The sequence below is a fragment of the Eublepharis macularius genome, chromosome 11, assembly GCF_028583425.1.
Source record: "Eublepharis macularius isolate TG4126 chromosome 11, MPM_Emac_v1.0, whole genome shotgun sequence".
In the NCBI taxonomy this organism is placed as follows: Eukaryota; Metazoa; Chordata; class Lepidosauria; order Squamata; family Eublepharidae; genus Eublepharis; species Eublepharis macularius.
This window is the reverse complement of record NC_072800.1, coordinates 37,480,432-37,503,711: the sequence shown is the minus strand read 5'-3', so window position 1 is coordinate 37,503,711 and position 23,280 is coordinate 37,480,432. Positions and strand designations below refer to the sequence as shown.

Sequence of the window (23,280 nt, the reverse complement as noted above, 5' to 3'; positions counted from 1 at the left end):
TCGAAAGCTTATACCCTGAAAGTCTTGTTGGTCTCTGAAGTGACACTGGGCTCAAATCCTGCACTCTAATCTGAAACAAATTAGGCTGGACTACAGAAATAGTGGAAATAAAGGAGAGAAATAAACCATCACGCTGAGAATTGACACTAGTTGTAAGGGGTGTGTGTTTTATAAGCCAGGGAGTCTTTCCTGCTTTTCTTTCCAGATTGGAGTTCTTAATGTGTGCTGCTTGTAGTGGTTATTGAGGTAATGAGGTTAATGTGTTGCCCTAGGAACTGGAAGACCCAGGTTCCAATCCTTGCTCTGCCAAGGAGGTACACTAGGTGACTTTGAGCCAGTCACACTTTCTCAGCCTAACCTACCTCACAGGGCTGCTGTTGTGAGGATAAAGTAGAGGAAGGGAGAATGCTGTTGGAAGCCTGCGGGGGAAAAGCAGGATATAAATATCTAAATAAATAAAAATAGCTCACTTATAAATAAAAATAGCTGCATAGTGTACAACGTTTTATCTGTAGTAAAGGAAGAATCATCTGTACATGCTCAGTGGCACTCTCTTTCTTCAGACTGCTGCCAGGAGTGAGTCTTGGCAAGGCAGGCCCTGTGGTTGAGCCCTGCATCACCAAAGAGGAACGTGCAGCATTTGTAGGGAGATGGCCCCTGTGATGAGAAAGCAGTATCCTGCTTTTCTTAAGTGGCAACATGAATAAGGTATCAAGGAAGGTATGTGGTAACTGCATGTTATAGAGCAGCTTTAAGTAAGAGGAAAATATAGGAAGAAAGCACATTTAAGCTCACACCCCTGATAAAGAGGAGGAATATCCCCGAGGGCTCTCATGTGTGAATTGGGTCACCGAGGTGTGATGTGATGTCTTGACCCTGTATCAACTAAGAAAGACCCCACCCTTTCAGAAGTAGGTCTCTTCCCCCTCCTTTTCTCCTCCTGAGTGGGCTTATTCTCCCCCCAATTTGTTGTGAATTCATTCAAGCCTGGCAGTCTGTCTTGGGCCTCAGAGATTTCACACAAAGAATGTGCTCTGGAGACTGACCCGCAGGCTCCTTTTTTCCAGCTATTGGAATGCAAGCCTTTGGGAAGCACCTTGGGCTTGTCCTCAGTGGCTTTGTTAAAAGAGAAGGACTCAAGTAACTGGTAACAGGGTGTGATCAGATTCTTGTTGTGAACAATGGATCCTTGGCGGTACTAGCTGAGTCCAGGTGTCAAGTGAACTCTGAATAACTGAAGCAGAATGTGAACTCCGCACGGTCAACACTTGTGTAACTGTGGTGAGAATCTCATTCTGTTAAGCTTTTGGTAGTGAAGAGGAAGAAAGCTGCTCAGGAATGCAGTTATCAGACAGGCATCCATTCCCAGAATGTCTGCTGTGGGACAGCTGGGAAGAAAGAGGAGAGTGAGGAGATATATGATAAGGGTTGGGTAGTAGAACATGGCAAATGTGGAGCTTGCGGTACAGAGCCAGTGTGGTTATAGTAGTGAGAGTGTTGGGAATAGGCTCTGAGAAACTGTTCCTGCTCTCTCTCAGCCTAGATCACCTCTCAGGGTTGTTGTGAGAATGAACAAGAGGAAAGGCAGAACAGATATACCAGCCTCAGCTCCTTGGAAGGTTCAGATTAAAATGTGCTAGATAGATAAGTATTCCTACTTTCCGTCTGTCTCCATGTTCACTGTCTGTGTGTCCATATCCTCTTCCTCTTCCATCTGAGTTTTCTTCCATAGTTCCAGAGGAGTTAGCCGTGTTAGTCTGTAGTAGCAAAATCAAAAAGAGTCCAGTAGCACCTTTAAGACTAACGAATTTTATTTTATCTACATAGGAATTGTATACCTTCACTGCGGCAAACTGACTCCACACCAAAAGGAGATGTTTACATTTACAAGCAAAGAAATGTTTTGATTGCCTTCACACTAATTGCATCCTGTCTTCTTGTGATATATGTCCCGTTCTTTCCCCTCCCCTCCTCTTCTGTATTTGACCAGTTCGGATCAGGCATCTGATGAAGAGAACTTGATTCTCGAAAGCTTATGCTACGATAAAATAAAATTGGTTAGTCTTAAAGGTGCTACTGGACTCTTTTTGATTTTTCTTCCATAGTAGCTATTTGCTAATGTAACCTAGGCTAGGTTGTCCCATGTGATGGGAAAGGCCATTCTTTGCAGAAAATAAGGATGTGAGGAAGAAGCTGTGTTTTTATGTGGGCCCTGTAGCAATTTGTCCCAATTTGTGGGCCACTTCTGAAGGGGGAGGCAGTTTCTGCATGGATGGAACTTCTGTATAGCAGAAAGAGTGAAACTTGTGTGAAGGGTATCACATGGAATTGCCGCCCACATGTTTTTCTCCATGTATACACACACAACGCCCACACAAAAGTTGTGCCTGATTGTAGTTTCCCAGCATATGTATGCTGCATGTCAGTTAAGTGTAACAGATGCAGATGTGATGGATACCAAATAAGAAAAGGAAGAGAGAATTAAATCTTGATGTCCTGAAGTCTCGCATAACAGCTTGGGAATGAAGGATGAAGTACAGGCTGATTAAAATTAAAGCCCATGGGATTTTAATTGATTTTAATTGGAGGCAGGTTGTGATTTGTAATCTACAGCCATGTATATAGCACTATCCTATTACTATATTTGAGGCTGTAAAATGATTACAGATTTTGAAAAGTTACAGTTCAAGATGAACTGAATTGCCTATCTATTAACCAACTACTTTGTTTATTACATTTAAATATTTTTATACATTTAAAGTGCCTTTTTAGGTGTTCTGAAATAAATAGGGTAGTTTCTTGTCACTGGACAGTAGCTTACTAAACTATCATGAGCAGCTGTAACATAGAATAGTATAGTGTGGTACCACACCAAGGGAACACTGCTAAGCAGGCTTGTTCACAATCCTACTCGGGTCTCGTGGGTTTATTCCCTGGGGAGCATTTTTAAGTTTGTACTACAAATGTCTTCAGACATCGATGTGTTCAGAGGTCCATCAGTACTGTGGAAGATCCAGTACGAAAGATGTATTAAAATTGTTTCCAACTGTGTATTATTTGCTTAAGCAGCCCGTGTCTCTTACTATTTGGAGAAAAGCCAATATAACTTCTCCCTTTGTAGTAGGCTGTTTACTAGCTTTGAATATAAACTGAAGAGAAATGCCATCTTTAAGCATCTGTCACCAAATTCTGGTTTGGGGGTGGGGGGAGTTGTGGGTTCTCAGAGGCCCATGTCCCCAAACTGTTGCATGTGCAAACCCCATCAATTAATTTGTAGACCAAAATGAATCTGCAGTGGAAATTTGATTACACTAAATCAATTAAACATCATCATCATAATTTTAGTGGTAGTTCATTATTCACCACAAGCATTTCAAATTGTTGCTAATCTCATTTCACTTTGTGCCACCTTTGTAAGAGAGAAATCCTAGTCATATGGTTTTATTACATATTACAATAATTGATTTCAAAGACTGAAGCGTGGTGTCTTTTTTGATAGCGCTGAATGCAGAACATTGACTCCACTCTAACCTGCCAGAGCAACCAGTTCCAAGGAGCAGTGGCTTTTCAAAGACCCCTCCCCTTTTTTTGCAATAAGGACAATGGAGGGTGAAAGACATGTGGTTTAAAGTGTTGGGTAATGTGGCTTTGACTCACATTTGCTGCTTTCCAAGGCATTTGTTTCTTAAAGGAGAAAACGTATGTTCAGATCTCTTCCACCAAACATACAATGTATTTCACTGGAATTCCATTTGAGTATAAAGATCCATCTGCTTATATCCACCTGTAACTGAAACATTTACTTTCCCCAAACGTTTCTTCAACAAATTTTATTTTCTTATTTAAAATATTTATAAATCTACCTTCGTTATCGACATCCCAGGACCCAAGTTATTTACACATTCAGGAATGTATCCTCTAAAAAGCAAAAGAAAACAGGAGTCCAGTGGCACCTTAAAGAAAAACAAAATTTATTGATCATAAACTTTCATGAGTGAAAGCTCACTTTATCAGAGGTGTAGGAATTTATCTGTCTGTCTGTCTGTCTGTCTATCTATCTATCTGGGCCAATTTAATATACACAGTAGAAAGGGTGAGGGTATGGTGTTCTTTAAATATACTTCTCTGAATTCCAGCACATAAAATTGAAATATTTTCAGTGACAATTTTTAAAAAAAATTGCAACTAGTGATCCATTAATTGGTAAGCACTTGTAAAGACAGTAGTATTACTCCTGTGATCTGGAATATGTCAACTCTGAATAATTACATAGAGAGCTACTGTTTATTTTCCAGTGCAAATAAATGCTAAGTGGTTAATGATTAGGGGAACTAATACATTTTGTTCCACTTCTGCATGAAATTTCTTGACTCCATCTTTTGTGTATTGTTCTTCTTGATTGTAAAGCATTGATGGAGATGGAATGGCCATTTGTTTTGATTGTATGTACCTGGATACTTTGAGAGTTTACCTCTGCTGAGCTTTTTCAGCGGCGATAAACTGCAGAGTGACTTAATTCCCTTACCCATGGTTTCACACAAAAGCTGGGAAACAATGCATAAGATCACTACAAAATCTGGGGATCACTTCAGAGTGAAAAGTAGAATTCTGTTAAAAAGCGTGAAGCCCATTTGAAGTAACAACAGCAAGGGGTCCAAGTCTTGTTAATTTCGAATGTCCTCCCATTGTAAATTACACAGAGGATGAAGAGTTTTCAAGTCTTTGCCCTGCCAATAGATTTATGTTTGTAAAATATTGAAAATGTTCTGAAATCTATATCAGATATTTAGGTAGCAATCCTTAATAGGCGTATCCAGAAGTAAGTCCTATTTTATTTTATGGAGCTAACTCCCAGGGAAATGTTTCTAGGATTGCAGCCTTAAAGAGTCAAGTTTCATTGTTCTGTTTTAATTTCCCAAAGTGCTTCTGTCCTCCATGATGATTTTCTAGTCCTAGTTTGCAATAAAGGTTTCAATACCTATTTTATATTTGTTTGATAAGGTGTTCTTGGGATGAGCTAGTGTGGTGCAGCGGTTAGTGTCAGTCTTGGATCTGGGAGACCTGGGTTCGAATCCCCACTCTGCTATGCAAGATTATTGCGTGACTTTGGGCCAGTAACATAACCTGAACCTAACTTACCCCACTGCGTTGTTGTGAGGATAAAATGGAGAATGTTGTGGGCCATTTGGGGCCCCTATGGTGGGGGGAAGTGGCGCATAAATGAAGTAAATGAGTAAATTGCATCCCCTTTCCCTAGCAGTTCAGTAAAACTTACTGAACTGCAGTATCCATGTTTACACCACTTTTTTATTGCAGGTTGTTTTTGTTTACCTGCATGAATGTTTTTGTTGCTATTGAGGGTCCTGTATCTCTCCTTTCCCTTCATCTTAGCATCAAGACCAACCATTCTCTGCCAGTCACATAAGGCATGAAAAAACAACAAAGGCCCAGTGCTGTTAAAAAATAAGCCAAGATTCAATATGCACTCACATTGGTCCCATCATGTTAATTGTAAAACGATAGCAACATCAGCACTGGCTCTGGGGTTTTCAGACCATTAATCAAGGTGTGTTTTGAAACAAGACTTTGCTATTGTATTAACATGTCTCCTAACAAAGATCCAAGACACTTACTAATATCTTCAGCTAAAAGGTTGAGAGCCACATCTTGTAACCCAATAAATCTGCTTTTAATATGCTTCGTCCTTGCCCCAAGATTTCCCTTCATTTCCTAACCTGGAAATCTTTAAAGGACATGGGAACTCCCTCCTTTTCACCTTCCATCAATCAAGGACCATAGCTCTGAGCTCACCTGGATTATCTTCTTCTTTCTCGAGTCCAAGAAAAAGGAAACTTGGTTAATAAAGCCTGTAGCCCAATAACAGGAGCCAGAGTCTAACCCCAACTGAACGCATCTGCTGATTTCACTCCTGAGTACAACGATGGAAGTTTTTTGATTTCTGACAAATTTTGCCTGTTTTCCCTGTTCTTCTTCCCTGCCATTTTGCTTCTTTACATGGAGTTTGCTTGTATTAGTACAGTGGACTTTGGCAAGCTCCAGACCCACCCAGTTTGTGTATCTGTGAAGTCTTCCTTTAGGATTATTTGATGTCTGCATATTTGATTCCTGTCAGTTTGGATATCTGCTTGGGAATAGAGATGGGCATGAACCACAAAAAAACTGAACCATGAGGTTTGTGGGTTTTCACGAACCAGGAACCACAAACTGGCATGAACTGGGGAAAGTTTATGAACCAGTTTGTGGTTCGTGGGATTTAAATGCCCCTTTCTGGCCGCTTAGCAGCAGCAGGGAAAGGGACATTTGACAGTTTAAAGGGCCTTTTCCTGTCTTGCAAGTGGCAGGTCCCTTTAAACTATCAGCTGGCAGGTGGCGAGGGGGGATCCCCCCTCGCCACCTGCCAGCTGATAGTTTAAAGGGACATGCTGCTTGCAAGTGGCAGGGCCCTTTAAACTGCCCAAACCCCAGCCCTAACCCCAGCCCCACACTTACCTTGCCCTGTGGGCCTGCGGTGTCCTCCCCCTCCTCCCATGAGGGGCAGGAAGGCCATTTTGGCCTCTTCCACTGATGTACGGACCCGCGCAGTAGCAGAATACGGCAAAAACAGCCTTCCCACCCCTCGCAGCAGGAGGGGGAGGATGTTGCAGGCTCACAGGGCAAGGTAAGGCTGGGGCTGGGGGCTGGGGTTTGGGCAGTTTAAAGGGCCCTGCCACTTGCAAGCAGCAGGTCCCTTTAAACTATCAGCTGGCAGGCGGTGAGGGGAGATTCCTCCCCTGCCGTCTGTCAGCTGATAGTTTAAAGGGACCTGCCACTTGCAAGAAGCAGGAAAGGTTTATATGTCCATTTCCCTGGGGAAATGGCCATTTAAACTGCCCCTTTAATGACCCAAATGAACCAGTAGACCAGCATGTGGAAGTTCGTGGAAACGAGCTTCCACAAACCACTGGTTCACGAACCATGAACTGGCCTGGTTCGTGTGGTTTTTTGGGTCGCAATCTGATTTGTGCCCATCTCTACGTGGAAACCTGTGCTGTTATGTAGCTGTAAGCCTCTGCATTCCCTACTTGCTCTCCCTCTTCAGCATCTTGACTCCTCTTCTTGAGTTACACACGTTGCACAGAATGTGTGGATAGTATATATTGCATGCCTTCCTGACTACACATGGTAACATGGTATCTAGATCTAAAAGGTTGCTTGAAGGGAATCAATGTAAATTCCTGTCTGTGGTTTTCCCCTTCTGAATACTATAAGTTGTGCAATAAGAAGGGCCTATTTTTATTTTTCAAAAGCATTTGATTTCTTTAAAAAATAGAATACATTAATAGACAATAAAATGAGGGTTTTTTTCACCAATATTTTAGATTCCATTTGTGGTCCACTTCACATTATCTTGTACTTGGTATAAAACGTGGAACTGTACCCTTTGTAAGGAGACATTGGATGCTACTGAGAATGGCTTTCTGAGGTTGACCTCTTAATGCCATCCATTTCTCTGCCAGCAATGGGACAGAGAAATATACTTTAAGATGTCATAATCCAGGGTGGTGTTATATGTTCCCAAGGGAATGGAGAAGATCTTGATGTGCCATTTTTGATGCCAGCTCCACGTCTTTTGTTATGTGTAGTTCAATCTGTAATTAAAATCTGGAAAGTAATATAAATAAGAATTGAAACAGGATTGTTTTGTTTTGGATCGTGGGTACTGGGCTAGGAAACTGTGTGTTGGATCCTGCAGATCTGCTCCCCTGATGGCAGTGCTTTCTTTCATCACAAGGAGCCTTCCTCTGATGAAGGATGCTTTCCCCCTGGAGGACAGACCTCTAGTATCAGGGGAAAACTTACGTTAGAGGCAAGTGCTGCGATTAGTGGACTAGGTCCAAATGATTAAGCTTGCTGTATTGCTCTGAAAAGTAGCTGCCAATCAGGAAGAAAGGGCTCCACTGGTCTCATAGGAAAAGAAAGCTTAGACTATTTTTAGTAGAAGCAGTACAGTGCTCAAAAAGTGGTGCACATCCGTTTGAAGGGGTCCGCTAAATGTTTTTCTGGATGTTTGGGCAAAAGGCAAAATGATAGCTTGCTAATATATAAGGGTGGTGTGGAAGGCCTGCACTTTTAAAAGGCATATGAAAGGCAGGAATCTACAGATAAAACTTTTCCCCTGCAAGTAGCTTCTGTTCCAGGAACAGTTTCACTTGTTGATTTCTGTCTCTTAATGCAGGTAGCAACTCTTAATAATACCTATGTTTGTCTTTGCTGCAGTTTTGTGCTGTGATACGCTTTCAAGCTGTTACAGATCCCTTTGCCAAATGAATGTTCAGGTTGCTAAGGATGTTGTCATCAGAGTGTTTACTTTTGTCAATAGGAGAGGGCTTCAGACATTTGAAGGGACTGTAAATTATTAGTAAGTCAGGCAGCTGGAGGCAATGGAAGTCTGGCTTTTTAACTGTTTCGGAAAAACAGAACTTGACCAAATTCTTGCCAAATATTACATTCGAATTCTGTTTTGTTTTTAATACCAAATGTAAGAAGATTATTTTTTAGAGTGTTCCATCTAAAGACAAAATAAATACATATGACTAGTGCTGCTTTTCCTCTACAAAGGCTGTGTGCTTTTCACAGATGCAAAAGTTGAATTCTACAGGTGAAACATCACCTGTACCCACTAGAGCCTTTTTTAAAAAAAAGGAAATACTTTGTTTTTTCCTTCTGAAGAAAAATGGGTATTTGATGGTATTTTTCTGAAAATCATGTCTTTGCAAACTCTGGTACATGAGATGGGTTTTTTTTCCAGAAATGATGGGAGAAATGTTTTTGAATGACATGTATGTGAGGGTAGTTGAGTGTGCCCAGGCTAGGCAGAACCACTGGGCACAGAAGGGCCAATAATGGTAGCTTCTCCAGCAGATGAGGCAGGCCTGAGTTCCCGTGTCCCAGCCGAGACATAAATCTCTTTATGCTGGTACAGGGATGCTTATGAATGATTGGCTCTTCTTCTTCAAAACTTAAGATGGTGTATATGGCTTACTCTTTTCCATTTTAATCTTACAACAACCCTGTGAGGTAGGTTAGGCCAAGACAGAGTGACTGGCCCAGGTCGCCAGTCACTCTGGTGCAGGAAAAATGTTTTATTTATTAATGTCTTTTTAAAGAGAAACATTGGGTCTTTTGGTATAGGGCAGAAATTCTAAAGATAGGCATATTTGATTTGTGATGCTTCCTCAATCAGAATCACTAAGAACTGTTGTATTTCTAAACAAACTGAGCTTTCTAGACACATGGACTGGCAAAGGACCCAAGGGTCATCTAGTGTAACATCCTGCACAATGCAGGAAATTCAGAGCTACCCCTCTACTCCCCCTGTGACCCTTGGTCAATGCCAGAAGATGGCACAAAACCTTCAGGATTCCTGGTAAATCTGCAGGAAAATTCCTTCCTGGCCCCAAAGATGCAATCGGCATTACCTTGGGCACATAAGAAAGACCCACAGAAGCTCAGCACTGGCTTGTCCCTTCTCACAGTTCTCCTTCTCACAGTCTGCCTAAATTTCTACTGAGTCACAGAACCAGCATTGCTGACAGATGGCCATCTAGTAAGGTGCAAGACAAGAAGTCCACGGTTCTCCTTCTTGTTCAGCCATTATGATCAGGTCAGATAAATACGTTCACTGTGTATAGGCTGAAAGTAGCAATAGTAAAACAGTAAAATGTAGGTATAATTATTTTATCTTTACATCGTTAAGGAATCCCAGCATATCACTGTGGCATTTCATGAGTATATTCCATACCTTTGGCTGTATTTCCGGTTAGAAATTAACCAAGCCAAATCACAGTTGATAGATCTACGTGTGGATAAGGAACACACAATTAGATATATAGGTCATACCTAAATCTAACAAAGGGTATTATTTATGTAGGTATCCATTTGCCTAGTGATGTTTATAAAGTCCCAGCTCCTTTTCCTGCGCATGAGTGACCTTACTTTTTAAAAAATCACTAATTAGCTATTAGGAAGGAGCAGGGATCTACTTTTAATGTGCCAGACCCCCCTCGCTGTCAGGTAACTGGGCTGCACAATTGCTCATGGATTGACTTGGCTACACAGTTGAGGCTACTGTGGGCAAGGACACTGTTGGGTTGGGATCCTGGTGTATAATATATACACACAATCAGTTTCCTCGTTTCCTCCAAATGACAAGAAACTATAAACATAAGATAGTTTCAGGTGAGAAGCCATGTTGGTTTGTAGTAGAATAGCAAGAATTGGGTCCAGTAGCACCTTAAAGACCAACTAGATTTTCAGATTGGTCTTTAAGGTGCTACTGGACTCGAACCTTGCTCTATAATCATACAGTCAATTAAAATTTGTCATGGCTGCTAGCAGAACCAGCTGCATTGGTAAAATTCATACCAAAACCAAACTTCTAAAATCCAATTGTAGACCTTTCTACCCAAGCACATCTGGGCTTGTAGAGTTGGTAATATTAGTGTTTTAACTGCATCTAGTACCTACATTTAAGATCTGGTATATTAAATAAGTTTAGAAATCTTTGTTTCATGCACACTAAAAATGCTGTATGAATGATTGATAACTATCTTTAAAAACTTGTTAATTTCTATGGACTTTTGTGAGTATGAGACTGCTGTTCATATGAATTTGCTGCTGGTGAGACTGCTGTTCATATGGATTTTAGACTCAACTGAGTATTTGAATTATACTTAATCAGAAATCCTTTGTGTGTGTTGCGTATGTTTGATATATACACACGCACACTACATACAAACTATCATGTACCAAGTTGCTTTGAGAACATAGACTTAAGCTTTGCTTCCTGTCAGTCCCACAATATCCTGGACATGTTTCTTGAGAAAAGATGTTTTGCTTTGCTTTATTTTGCTTGTGTGTGTGTTTAAGGGGTGGGGGTGAGGATTGAAGTTGGGGGATACAGAAATCATGCAAGGTAAGCCACGGAATGTGCCCTGAGCAACGGGTGGATTAACAAGGAGATGATAAACAGTTCGCACTTTTAGTTTGCGTGAAGAACTCCCAGGGGCAACAAAACACAGTATTCAAGGTACAGAAGAAATTTTCTTCTTAAAGTAGTTTTTCTGTGAAGATTCATTCAGAACTGATAGTGCTTCATGAACAATCCTTACATTGCCTTATACGTTCACCTGCAGAGTGCTGTTCCCAGGAATATTTTTGCAGTGCTCTGGTTTCTTTTCCTTCAGTGATTCTTTTTACTAGGATTAAGGAATGGATTAGGATTAAGGAATGAACCACAATTTACACTACAGGTAATGAAAACAGAGATAAGCAAGCAGTGCTTTTCAAACTGTGGAGCTTGCTTTATGTGCTGTATTTTTTCTGTAGCGCATAATCTTTGAAGTATAGTCTGAAGTTTTTTTTAGTTACAAAGTTGTTAAGACAGTGGCAGTTGCATTTGGACTTCCTGGAGTAAATTCCCTGACTCACCCTACTCTCAAAATGTCATAATGAATATGCATTTTCCTATACAACAGAGCCAGAGCGGTATAGGGGTTAGAGGGTTGGACTCAGATCTGTGAGACCCAAGTTTGAATCCCCACTATGCCAAGAGGGTGACTTTGGGCCAGTCCCATACATTCAGTGTAACCTGCCTCACAGGGCTGTTGTGAAGATAAAATGAAGAAGGGGAGAATGTTGTAAGTTACCTTGGATAGCCGCTGGAGAGAAAAGTGAGGCACAGATTAAGTAAATAAATACAAAGATGGTCTCCCTGTAAATATATAACATACAAAGCTAGTGATGTGGGTTTTCTGGAAAATTATCCAGAATTATCCTGGGATAGAGCTTTATCTGATGTAGCATATTTATTTTGACATATATTTAGAAAACAAAATTTACAAAGAACCTCATGTTAATTTTTATGTCCCAGTAGTAACAAATATTTGAACTGAAATATTTGGTGTGGAGGAGGAAAAGAATCAAGTGTGTTTTATAAAAATTTGTTTTATAAAAACAAATTTCAAAGCTTCATTTGGAAATTATCTTTATTGGAATATTACTTATTAGAATTTTAAAGACAATATAGCATGTGCTGCCCTTAAATCGTTTTAACTTTGGGGGGGGCGGGAACCAAGGCACTGAAAACTGTTGACATACACATTTTAACACACTCAAAGAATGGTGTATAATGTACCATGGGATGGGTTGCCCAATGCCCCACTCATTTATTTTAACTCGAGCTGGGACCACCTCAATTTTACTATCACTCTTCGTAGCATCACTAGCTAGTTCCACATCAGAATATTGGTTACAATATCCCTTCTACCATGTAGAGGCTAAATAAATAATATAATATAATATAAAATAATATAAATAATTATAATAATATAATATAATATATAAATAAGAATTTTAGCTCTGCACAGCCAATCAATTAAATTCACAATATTTTTTTATTCGGCTTGCTATATGTATCTGTGGCTTTTAGCCCCCTCCCCTGTTTACAAATCAGCAAGCCACGTGTGTATTCTCTCACACAATTCTTGCGGCTAATCACCTGAAAAACATTAATTGCAACTTTGATACTGCCAAGATTGCCTAATTACAATGGCATCTATTCATTGTTTATTCATTTTAGAAATACTCAGCAGCAAAATAAAAGCATTGGAACATTTTTTGTGCCACATCTCTACAATGAAACCCTAGGAAATTACTCATAGAGCTTTTGGGACAGCCATTAAATTTCTTCATTTCCTTGTCCCCTTTTTTCCCCTCCTCATCTTATTTCCCTGCTTTGCTGCTCTGGTGCATTTTCAGTCTGTATGCACAAAAATAGCACAGCAATTCTGAAACCGCCATTTTCAGCATGCTAGGGAACGCAGGGCCTAACTAGGTGTTATGTGGTGTGTGTAGTTGCCCCCAATCTGAGTCTCCCTAATCAAATACAGGAGATGTGATGCATGATGTGATATATTTAGTGTTTTTTTATTTTATTGATAGTCTCTCTTTCTCACTGAGATGCAAGGCAGATTACATAGTAAAGTTTCACTGCTCTGCTCCAGTTTATTAGCTGATGCTTGCAAAGAATGGGGAAACACTGTTAGACGGGAGACATAGAGGGAGCAGCATGTCCCCTGTAATGCTTCAGCCCTCCATTGTGAATCCTTCTGTTTGTAGATAGGCATCAGCCACTGTTTGGGTAAGTGCTTCAGGATGCCGTTTCAAGTAGCCAGCTTCTGTGGAAAACAGCGTGCAGATGAATTGCATACAACACAGTCTGAGAAAATAGCAAGCCTCAAAAATAATTCTGAAGAGGCTGACAAAGGCAGGACTGTTTTCCTCATGAACGGGTTATGGCATGTAGGTGGACAGGAGACAGGCTATCCCAATACCACATTTTACAGGCCACTATTCTCAGACCCCACTAAGGGACAGCAGGGAGAGTTAAATAAATTGACAAAGGAATTTCCTGTATATGCAGAGGAACACATCTACGTGGATACACCCTAAGAGCTTTTGCCAGGAACCTTCTATATTCTGCCTAAAATACGCAAACCTGGCAACCCAGGATGCCCCATTGTTCAGGTTATTGACACAATCGCAGTAGGAGTTTTTGGCTATATGGACCCTCAGGCCCTGTGCTATCAACACTTCAGTTAGTTGTGAGACACGACTGGCTTCCTGAGGAAACTACAATCTGTTGACAGACTTCCCAAAGAATACCCTTCTAGTTACAATGAGTGTGGAAGCTCTATACATCAACAGCCCTCACAAAGGTAGGCTATATCAGGAACATTGTCCCTAACAGTACCACAGTACACTTTGCTGCTAAGCTTTGCCACTTTGTTCTCGTTCCTAATTAGGTCTGATTGGGTGACCACTTACACCTCCAGGTTAATTGCACTGTCATTGGAACATCTTATATAGTATGCAAACATATTCATATTAGTGCTTCCTCAATTCCAACCCCCAAGCACCTTTATCGATAACATTTTCATTATCTGGAACCAGGAAAAGGAAGCTCTTAAGAGATTTCTACAACTTTCACCTTACATTCAACTTGAGCCAGGTGCAATCCACTTTCTTGACACCACTGAACAAGTACATGACGGACACCTAAGCACCAGCACATACCAAAAACCCACACACCATAACATAACGCCTGTATGCTTGCAGCAATTACCCTGAGCATACCACACAATCCATTGTCTACATCCAAATTAAGGTGGCAATAGTGAAGGCGTTTCTACCCCAATTAGTATACCTCATTCCTAAAGACTGAAGTATGTGGGATAGTTTCCATATCAATCAAATGAGCTCTAAGGGATTGTGAAATCTCAAATATTGATTGTGTTTTATTGAGTCATTAGGTACAACTAAGACCAAACTATGGCAGACGAATGACTGTCCCTCCATTTTAGTCAACCCTCACTACCCTTGGGCTGTTGCAGCAAATCCAGCAAGTGACCATCTAACCGTGCAATCTTAGGAAGAGTTACACCCTTCTAAGCCTGTAGACTTCAGTGGCTGTAGAAGGATGTAACTCTGCTTAGGATTGCATGCTTTAAAAATCAATTTATTGTGGCATAAACTTTTACAAGCCACAGTTCACTTGGTCATATACATGATGTAATAGCCTCAGTTGGCAGAAACATAAGAAGAGGGAAATTTTATTATCAAAAGGCGCAGCCAGAGATAGCTGTGTCATATTAGTATGTGTAGTGCAAATGTTTTGCTTGAATTAATACTGAGGATAGAGTTGGCATAAGGGTGTAATACAAAGGCTTCTTATGGGTATGGATCCTGATAGTGGTCCACAGTTGTTGCTGAGTTGCTTCTGGTTGGAAGGCAGTTGTCATTAAGTAAGAGCAGGCCTCGCACCCAAAGCCCATGAGAGAGAGGAGTCACCAGTAGACTGTAGATTCCTGTTACATGGAAAGGTTTTAGCTCAAGGATATCTGGGCATTCTTTTTAGCCACAAACTAAGATGGAATCTAAGTAAACGTTTGCAAACATTTTGCCTTTTTTCATTTGCATATATTGCAGCTGTATTTACGTTTCATTCCAGTAAGCACATAAACCCACCAAATTCTGTTATAATTACTGAATCTTTAAAATCTTTTAAATTTGTGCATGTTCTTCAACTCACCCTTTCTTAAACATTTCTATTTTCAGAAGGAGATTACCGTAACAGATTGACATAAAAAGATGGTGTGTGTGTTAAATCTTTAAAACAAATTAAGCGATATCAAGATTTCCCCCCAACTGTTCTGACAAAAGCAGCGAATGTATAAAAGCAAGGATTCCCTTATTCTCTTATCTACGATAATAATCTGGTCAGACAATTTAAATTGGCTTTCAGAATAGTTTAATTAGTATGTTGGGAGTTTCTTTCCAGATCTGGTCATCATCAGACATGACCAGACATATTGTGCTTAAACCAATTGGCTTTTCTTTTCATCCAACAGACCAGGGCTTTGGGGACAAATATTTGCAGAGGAAGTTAATCCCTTAAAAGGTGATCAGCATGCTTTAGAGATTTCATTATTGGGGCTAGTTGAAGCTTGTGTCATCCCACCCAAGTGATAGTTGAAGCTGAATTCTTCACGTTAGCTGCATATCAGTGTTTACATTCTCCTATAAGAGTGTGTGAAAAAGCAGTAGTGTCAGAATTTATGTAACTGTATGTTAATTTTAATTTCAGTGTCTGAAACCAGAAGAGCTGCTGTATAAGATCCCTAGTAATTAGGAGGGCAGGGCTTCAGAGTGCTTGTGTAGCTCTTTGCTACTTCCCAGAAGTAGAAGAAACTGAATACAATAGCAAAATAATGAAAAATGTGAAATGAATTACAGTAAATAAATCAAAATTAAGCGTATTTAAGGCCCTCTGGTTTCAGTGGGAGATGAAGCATGTGGTAAGAACTCCCTCCGTGGGATTTTAAACAATAATTTTACCTGAGTTGTGCCTTGGAGTTGCCAATTCCAGTTTGGGAAATTCCTGGAGATTTGGGAGCACCGTGGGGATGTGATGCGATGCCACCCTTCCAAATTGCCATTCCATTTAGGGGAACTGATCCCTGTGGGCTGGACAAAAGTGGTAATTCCAGGAGAACCCCTTCCCCCAGGTTGGCAAACCTAGTTGTGCCCTTTTAAGTTTAATTTTTCATTAGCTGCAGGTAAGTTATAACAGAGCCCTTACATTGCTCCAGTGTTTATTGCAATGTGAACAATGCATGAGGGAAAGGAGGGCTCAAAGAGCGGTGTGGGGAGAACTTAGACATGGAGTGCAGTGATTCTTCTCTTGTGGCTTTACCCAACACCCTGGAAGTTCCAGGTACACATAGGAGAGAAACCACTTTGAGAAAAATAGGCCTTCCAAAACAGGGAAAGGAACTCTTCTTCCCTTGAGGTGTCCTGGACCTCTGAGAACACCAGAGAGGTGAAATAGGCAGCACACTTGTATTCCCTGTTATGAACTTCCAGATATCCCCAAAGTTCAGAGTGCAGATGGTGAGTGCAGATATTATCCGTGTACAGTGTACACTTTTATGTGCTTTGAATAATTCTCATGCTGCCTTCAATTCATGTACCACTGAATGTGTGATTTAAGCCCTACATTTATCTAGGTACTAGTTCTTGGTTTTATTTGTAAAGTAAATGTGTGTTGGCTCTTTCTTACAAACAGATGTACATATGCACATGCAAAGTGTACTTGTGTTCACTGTGATTTGTGAACAAGGCTCAGGATTTTGGAGGATGGGCTTTAAAGGTAGTAAATATGGGAAAGATTACAGAGGAAATAAATGCCTTTAGTCATCACAGAGCAGAGATTGGGAATAAAAGGACTGAAAAATAAAACAGACTTGTATCATTATGCTCTTGAATACATCTGTGGTGTGGCTGCATTTGGAATACCATGTTTAAATCTGGTTGGAGCATTATTTCCTTCTTCCAAAATATTAGACTTTGGAGGACCCAGTGAAGCTGATGGGCAGTAGATTTGGGAGAGATCAAAGAAAGCACTTCTTCACATGATGTATGATTAACTTGTGGAATTCTCTGCCACAGCATTGGTCATTAGCTTTAAACGGGTCATTTCATAGAAAAAGAGCTGGAGGAACTCATTAGCATAACTCATTAGCATATGCCATGCCCGTTGCCATCACCGGAAGTGTGTCATTAGCATAACTGATTTGCATGTGCCACACCCCCTGACATCACATATCCTGGCTGTTTTGGACCCAATCCTGGCCATTCAGGGCCGAAATTGGGCCCAAAATGGCAAAAAGGGGCTGAAAATGGGCCCAAAATGGTCAGGATTGTGCCGCTGCTGAGTGGGAGAGTGATCCACCACCCGTCAGAGGCCCGATCCTGGCCGTTTCAGCCCCAATCCAGGCTGAAACGTGCCCCAAATGGCCTAGAGTCAGGTGGGCGGGGCCACCTGACGTGACCTCTTTGGGGAACTGCCGGAACTGCGTTCCTCCTCGAAATGATCCCTAGCTTTAAAAGTGGATCAGATAAATTCTGGGAGAATATGTCCATCAGTGGCTATTAGCTATGATAGTTAAGGGTAGTATAATTCTGATTAATGTCAGTGGTTGAGGCAACAACAGGCAAAGCTTTGACTGCTGTGGGTTTATTTCTGGGCATTCTTGGATGCCTGGATGGCCTCTGTGGGAAACAAGATGATGTTTTAAACGGGTCTGATCAAGCAATGCTCTTACGTTCTTATGAGATGAGATTCTTTGTACATGTGATACACCTTTGAATTTAAAAATATCTATGAAGGGGTAGGATTTGGTAGAATTCTTCTTTGCTGATCACAGCAATTGCTGCTGAATTTGCTATAAACTGTGATCAGTATATAGTTATTCAAGAGAATTTTTGTTGGAAGGCAGGTAAACTGAATGGAGATAATCATTCCTTTATGGTGGCATTGTCCAAAAATTGGAGGGGGGATCTGAAAATGTTTTTTTTCCTTGAAAGGAATTATTAGGAAGCACATTGCAGTCCTGTGCATAGTTACGCTAGTCTAAACCAAATGATTTCATTGAAGTTAGATTGGAGTAACTTTGAATAGAATTGCATAGACAAAACAGTCAGTGATTCCTATATTCAGTTATTAAAAAAAATGCCCTGACCTGGATGGTCCGGGCTAGCCCAATCTCATCAGAACTTGGAAAGTAAGTAGGGTTGGCCTTGGTTAGTGCTTGGATGGGGGACGACCAAGGAAGTCCAGTGTCACTTCACAGAGGTATGTTATGGTAGGCCACTTCTGTTCTTGTCTTGTCTTGAAAATCCTTTGGTTTTCAAAGTCACCTGCAACTTGACAGTCTCTAACACACACACACACATCTGTATAAAGCAGTAACAGAAATCGGCTATAAAATTGTCAGCAAGTATGTGTTGTTCTTGCAGGATGTGTCAGATAACAAACAGCTAAAGCATGGCGATGAATATTGAGAAATAGTCAAACTGATAATACTTACAAGTTATCTGGCTACAAAAAAATCTCTTTGTGTCTGAGAGTTCACCTTCTTCCTTTAGCATGATTTATTGACTGTTTCTCTTAAGATCTGCCTTGCCTCAGGCAAGCTCATGGGCAAAGGGGAAAATCAGGCTGTGCCCTGTGGGAAGGAATCAGCATGGATGATAATACACGCATTCCCTCTACCTTCAGCTGTCCTGCTAGGTTTGAGATTCTAAAGAGAAACTAATTTGAGAGGGTAAAACAAAACAGGTCCAGTGGCAGCTTAAAGACTAACAAATTATTTCAGCAAAAACTTTTATGAGCTCACCTTATCAGATGCATGGAGCATACATCTATAAGAGATATCTTTATTAAAGTTACAGGCAACAGAAAGCTAGGAATGGGAAGTTGTTACAAAGAGAGACCAGTTAAAAAGAACAACCAGTCAAAGAGAATTCAGTCCATTCAGAGTAGATGAGGACCACTCCTAACTGCAGATAGGTGATTAGAGCAGGATAAACCTAAGGTCATATCTAATCAAGGAAGGTGGGGTATGAGACACTGATAAGCAGAACTAATTAATATCCATAGTGGGTGAGGCATGTTATTAGCACCTATAGTGAGGGAGGAAATTCCAAAGAGAAACTGAGATTGGAGTGTGCTGGATAGATTGTTATGTGAGAATGTCATGACAGTGACCAGCACTGATAGAGCATTCTTTCCACTTGAAGTCTACAACCTCCCACACCTCTGCTTTCCTTTCTACTGTATTTAGGTTAGAACAAAATTTGAGATCAGTATTGACTCAAAGACCAAGATAATTTTCCAGGGTGTCAGCTTCCCTGAGTCACCTGTGCAGTGAAAGAAAGAATGATAGAAGCCACTTCGGGTATCCCCTGGCAAGAATGGTGGGCTATAAATTAAGTAAATAAAAATAAATTAAAAATGAAAATATTTAGTGATAATTTGCCAATGGAATATAATGGGAAAGGGATGGAATGTCTTTAAAGTCTTCAGGAAGCCAAACATAACCCTCCCCACACCACAAACACAGGCAATTGCTGTGAGGCCATGAAGCAACATCAAGCAGTGGGAAAAGGGTAGGACACACAAGGGCCTGTGTGAAAGAGACTGGAAAAGAAATGAGAACGTTCTGTCTTTAGGCCTTGTCGAGACACATGCCACACATCCCTCAGAAGGGGAGGGTCATGGAAAGGAGAGAGTCCCCCCCTTAAACACTGCCTCGCACTTGGGAAGCTTGCTTCACTGCTAAAGTGGATTAAGGATAGCAAACTTTGAGACGAGGGAGTAGATAGGTTTGGGCTTTGCATTGTGGTCTGGGCCTTACAATATTGGCCTTGACATAGTGACTTTTAAGTGCCAAAATGAGCTTTGCAGGCCCAGGAGTCAATATCATTGATTTTAAACGCTCCTATTTGTTTTCCTTTCCTGCTAGATGAACTTCCTACCTTGGCACTGGAAAGTTGCAGTTCTTTAATTCTCCCTTGCACAAAGGTCTGCTGGAATGCTTACAGAGCATTACAACACAAACACATTATTAATGTATGGTGTTTTTCCTTGTTGGAGCTGAAGTTGGCTCGGGCCGTTATTGTCATTAGCAGCTTGTCTGCTTCACTTGCATGTGAGCTTGCATGAGTAATGTAATATTGGAGGCACGGTATTTCCATAGGTTTCCATGTTCTGTGGCTGGAGTTGGGAAATTCCTGGAGATTTGGGGGTGGATCCTGGGAAGGGCAGGATCGGGGGAGAGTATAATGCCATACACCCTCCAAAATAGCCGTTTTCTCCAGGAGAACTGACCGGAGAAGTCTAGAAATAAATTGTATTTCCAGGACATCTCCAGGCCCCACCTGGAGGTTGGCAACCCAATGTATGGCTCAGTCTTTTTTATATACACACACACACACACACAAGTGCATGATCCTGAGTCTTGCACTGATACAGAGTGACATTAGCAAGAAAGCGCTTTTGTATACAGAGACCGGGTTTGCTGTATGGAGGCTAGTGTTTGTAGGACGCGCCTTGGAGTGATAGAATTTCCTGTTGCTTTTGCTTATATAAATGGATGCCATTTCAAGAAAGTCTGTTGACGTAAGTGATCTCCTGATTTATAAACACTAATTAGGTCACTGTGATAACTATGGGGATCCTATACAGTACTTTGTCATAAAAAGTCAGACATCTCCCTTCATTTTACATGTGTAGGAGGAAAAAAGCTTGTTTAAATGAAGCATTTAGTTTAGGGGACAGACAGGGTGTCTAACTCAAGTTTAGCAATGTTTTGAGAGCAAGATCGAATTGTTCTAAAGGCCAGTTGAGGGATTCTTCTAAAAATATGTGACCCTAAAGGGTGCCAGCTCAACCAAAACTTTGCTCTCCCATCTCTTAAAGGTTTTCTGTTGCTGTACGAAGTGAAACTTTCTGCATGTCCAAAAGTATTTCTTATCATTCAGCAACTATTTCAATTGTGGCCTCTCAACTACTGACAAAGGATATGCTTCTCCATGAACAGTGCATTCCAAAGACAGACTCTAGCTCCTTGGAGTATATGAGTCTTTTAGGGCCTATGGGAAATGCCTGCAAAATATAAGTTCTGATAGGTGTCCTGTTGTTCTGAATTGTGTCTAAGTGTACATGGCTCCCTCTGAAATCAAATGCTCTCAATAAGGGCTTTGCAGTTGTTTCTAAATTCACCAATTAGACTTGCTGCTGAGATCAGTAATTTCTTTACCTGTTTCAGCATATAGGCTTGGACAAGTTTATGCTTCTGCTTTGTTTTTGAAAACGCTGGATCGTGAACATAAGAGATGCTTGATTTATCTTGAATACACTGTTCTGCAAATTGGCCAGCAAAATTTTTCCATATCTGTGTATCTTTTTGCTCAATATCTGAAAGCACCTTTGATAAAAATATCAGTCAGCAATGCCCTTCAACTCTACACTGGACAAATAGGACTGTCCCTATGCAAGAGAATAAATGGACGTAAATGTGATTAAAGAACACACAAAAACCAGTGGAGAACATTTTCTTCTTCCAGGACATTCCATAGCTGACCTAAAGTGGCTGTTGACAAACAGAGAAACTTCAAGGGGAGATTATAATGTGAGGTTACTGAAATGGAGTTTGTTCTCAGATTCAGAATAATAGACCTCACCCCACCCTGGGCTAAACAGAGACTTGGGATTCTTATCTCACTACAGTTCCTAATTTCTGCTCTAAACAGGCTGTATTGTACCTTTACATCCTGATGTTGTCCCTTGTAACATCCCAACCACCTTTGGCTGGGATATAAATAAAAACTCAGTGATCTCCATTCCAACATGTGTCTGAAGAAGGGAACTCTGACTGTCAAATGTTTACACTCTGAAAATGTTGTTGGTCTCTTAGGTTCCACTGGACTAAAATACTACTGTTCTGATAAAAATTTGAATGACCCACAGAAAGGATATATTTATTTTTAAATAAATTTGTTTAACTGGTGTATTTTTTTAGTTTTCTCAGTAAAATACTAAGCTTTATTGCAACAGCAGGAATCTAAAATGCCTTTTCTAATAAGGATTTGTAAATATTTTCCTATGTTAAAAACAGATTTCACAGAACAATGCTGGTGCCAGCTATATATAGGAGCTTTTATGTGACCTAACAGGAAGATGGAGATTTAAAAACAACAATGAAGATTGATGCTATTAGTGAAGCAGATGCATACAGCATTGTTCTTTTGAAGCCGTTAGAAACTGTTTAAACAAACCAGACTGTGTAAATAAAGCTTTGGTCAGAAGTCATTAACAGTTGCTGTTAAAGCATTCCTTGACAAGAAAGAATGCTTTAAGTGTTGATCCAGTGTAGCACAGATTCAATAGCTAAGGCTTTGTTGAGAATACATTATGGGATATAACATTTTGAAAGAAACAAATGGTCAGTCTTAATTAAACTTTTAGGAATTATTTGCTGAAATGTTTACATTGTTGAAAGAGTGTAAAACTGCTTAATGAGACAACATTCAGATTTTCACCTTAAATCACTGGCCAATAAAAATATCTACAAACACAGGTTACGCCAGGCTTGTATGCCCGGCTGGCTTCTCTTTCCTCTCGTTCCTTGTATAAAGCGTAGTGAAGGATGGTGGTATCCGACTATGCTGGCTATCTGTGATATACAAATAGAGGTGTGCAGTTTCCTTCTACAAACCAGGATCCTAAGCCAGGACCAAATCTGGTTAAGAGTTCTGGCTTGTGGGAGGAAAACTTAACCCTGGTTAAGCTGTTCCCTTGCATTTATATATATTGCATAACTGGAATGAGTCTTAAACTACCTTTCTTTCATTGTTCTCTGAGCAAGAAAGAAGGGGGAAATAGCCAATTGCGTGTGCAACCTGGCACAAGCTAGGTTTGTGCACATTTTTCACCACAGCTAAATTGGATATATCAATACAGTCTAAGGGACCTGGTTTGGGACAGAAAAAATGTAAAAAATAGTCCTGATTTTTTTCCAAGGGAAATAATCTGTGAAATGCTATAAGGGAAGTCCATGTTTTAAATAGTTTATTTTACATATTATATATCTGTTGTTCTTATAAAATACAAAACATCCAGAATATTTTTACAGGACACACAATCTGATCTTTACTATGTTTACTTGGAAGTAAGTTTCATTCTGTTTCATGAGACTCACTTCCAGGTAAACATGCTTGGAGGCAAGCCTCAAAGAATGTCTAAGACACCTCGACCCTTTAATCTCTTTAAGATGCAGGTAGTAACATTTTTTTTAAAAAAATCAGATATTTAAT

The 23,280-nt window shown here is 40.4% G+C and overlaps 1 protein-coding gene across 1 annotated transcript in view; it reads left to right on the top strand.

The window, feature by feature from the left end:
• The window catches only part of CMTM8 (CKLF like MARVEL transmembrane domain containing 8), a 44,129-nt gene that overhangs the window by 955 nt on the left and 19,894 nt on the right, over positions 1 to 23,280 (top strand). The window lies entirely within an intron of this gene.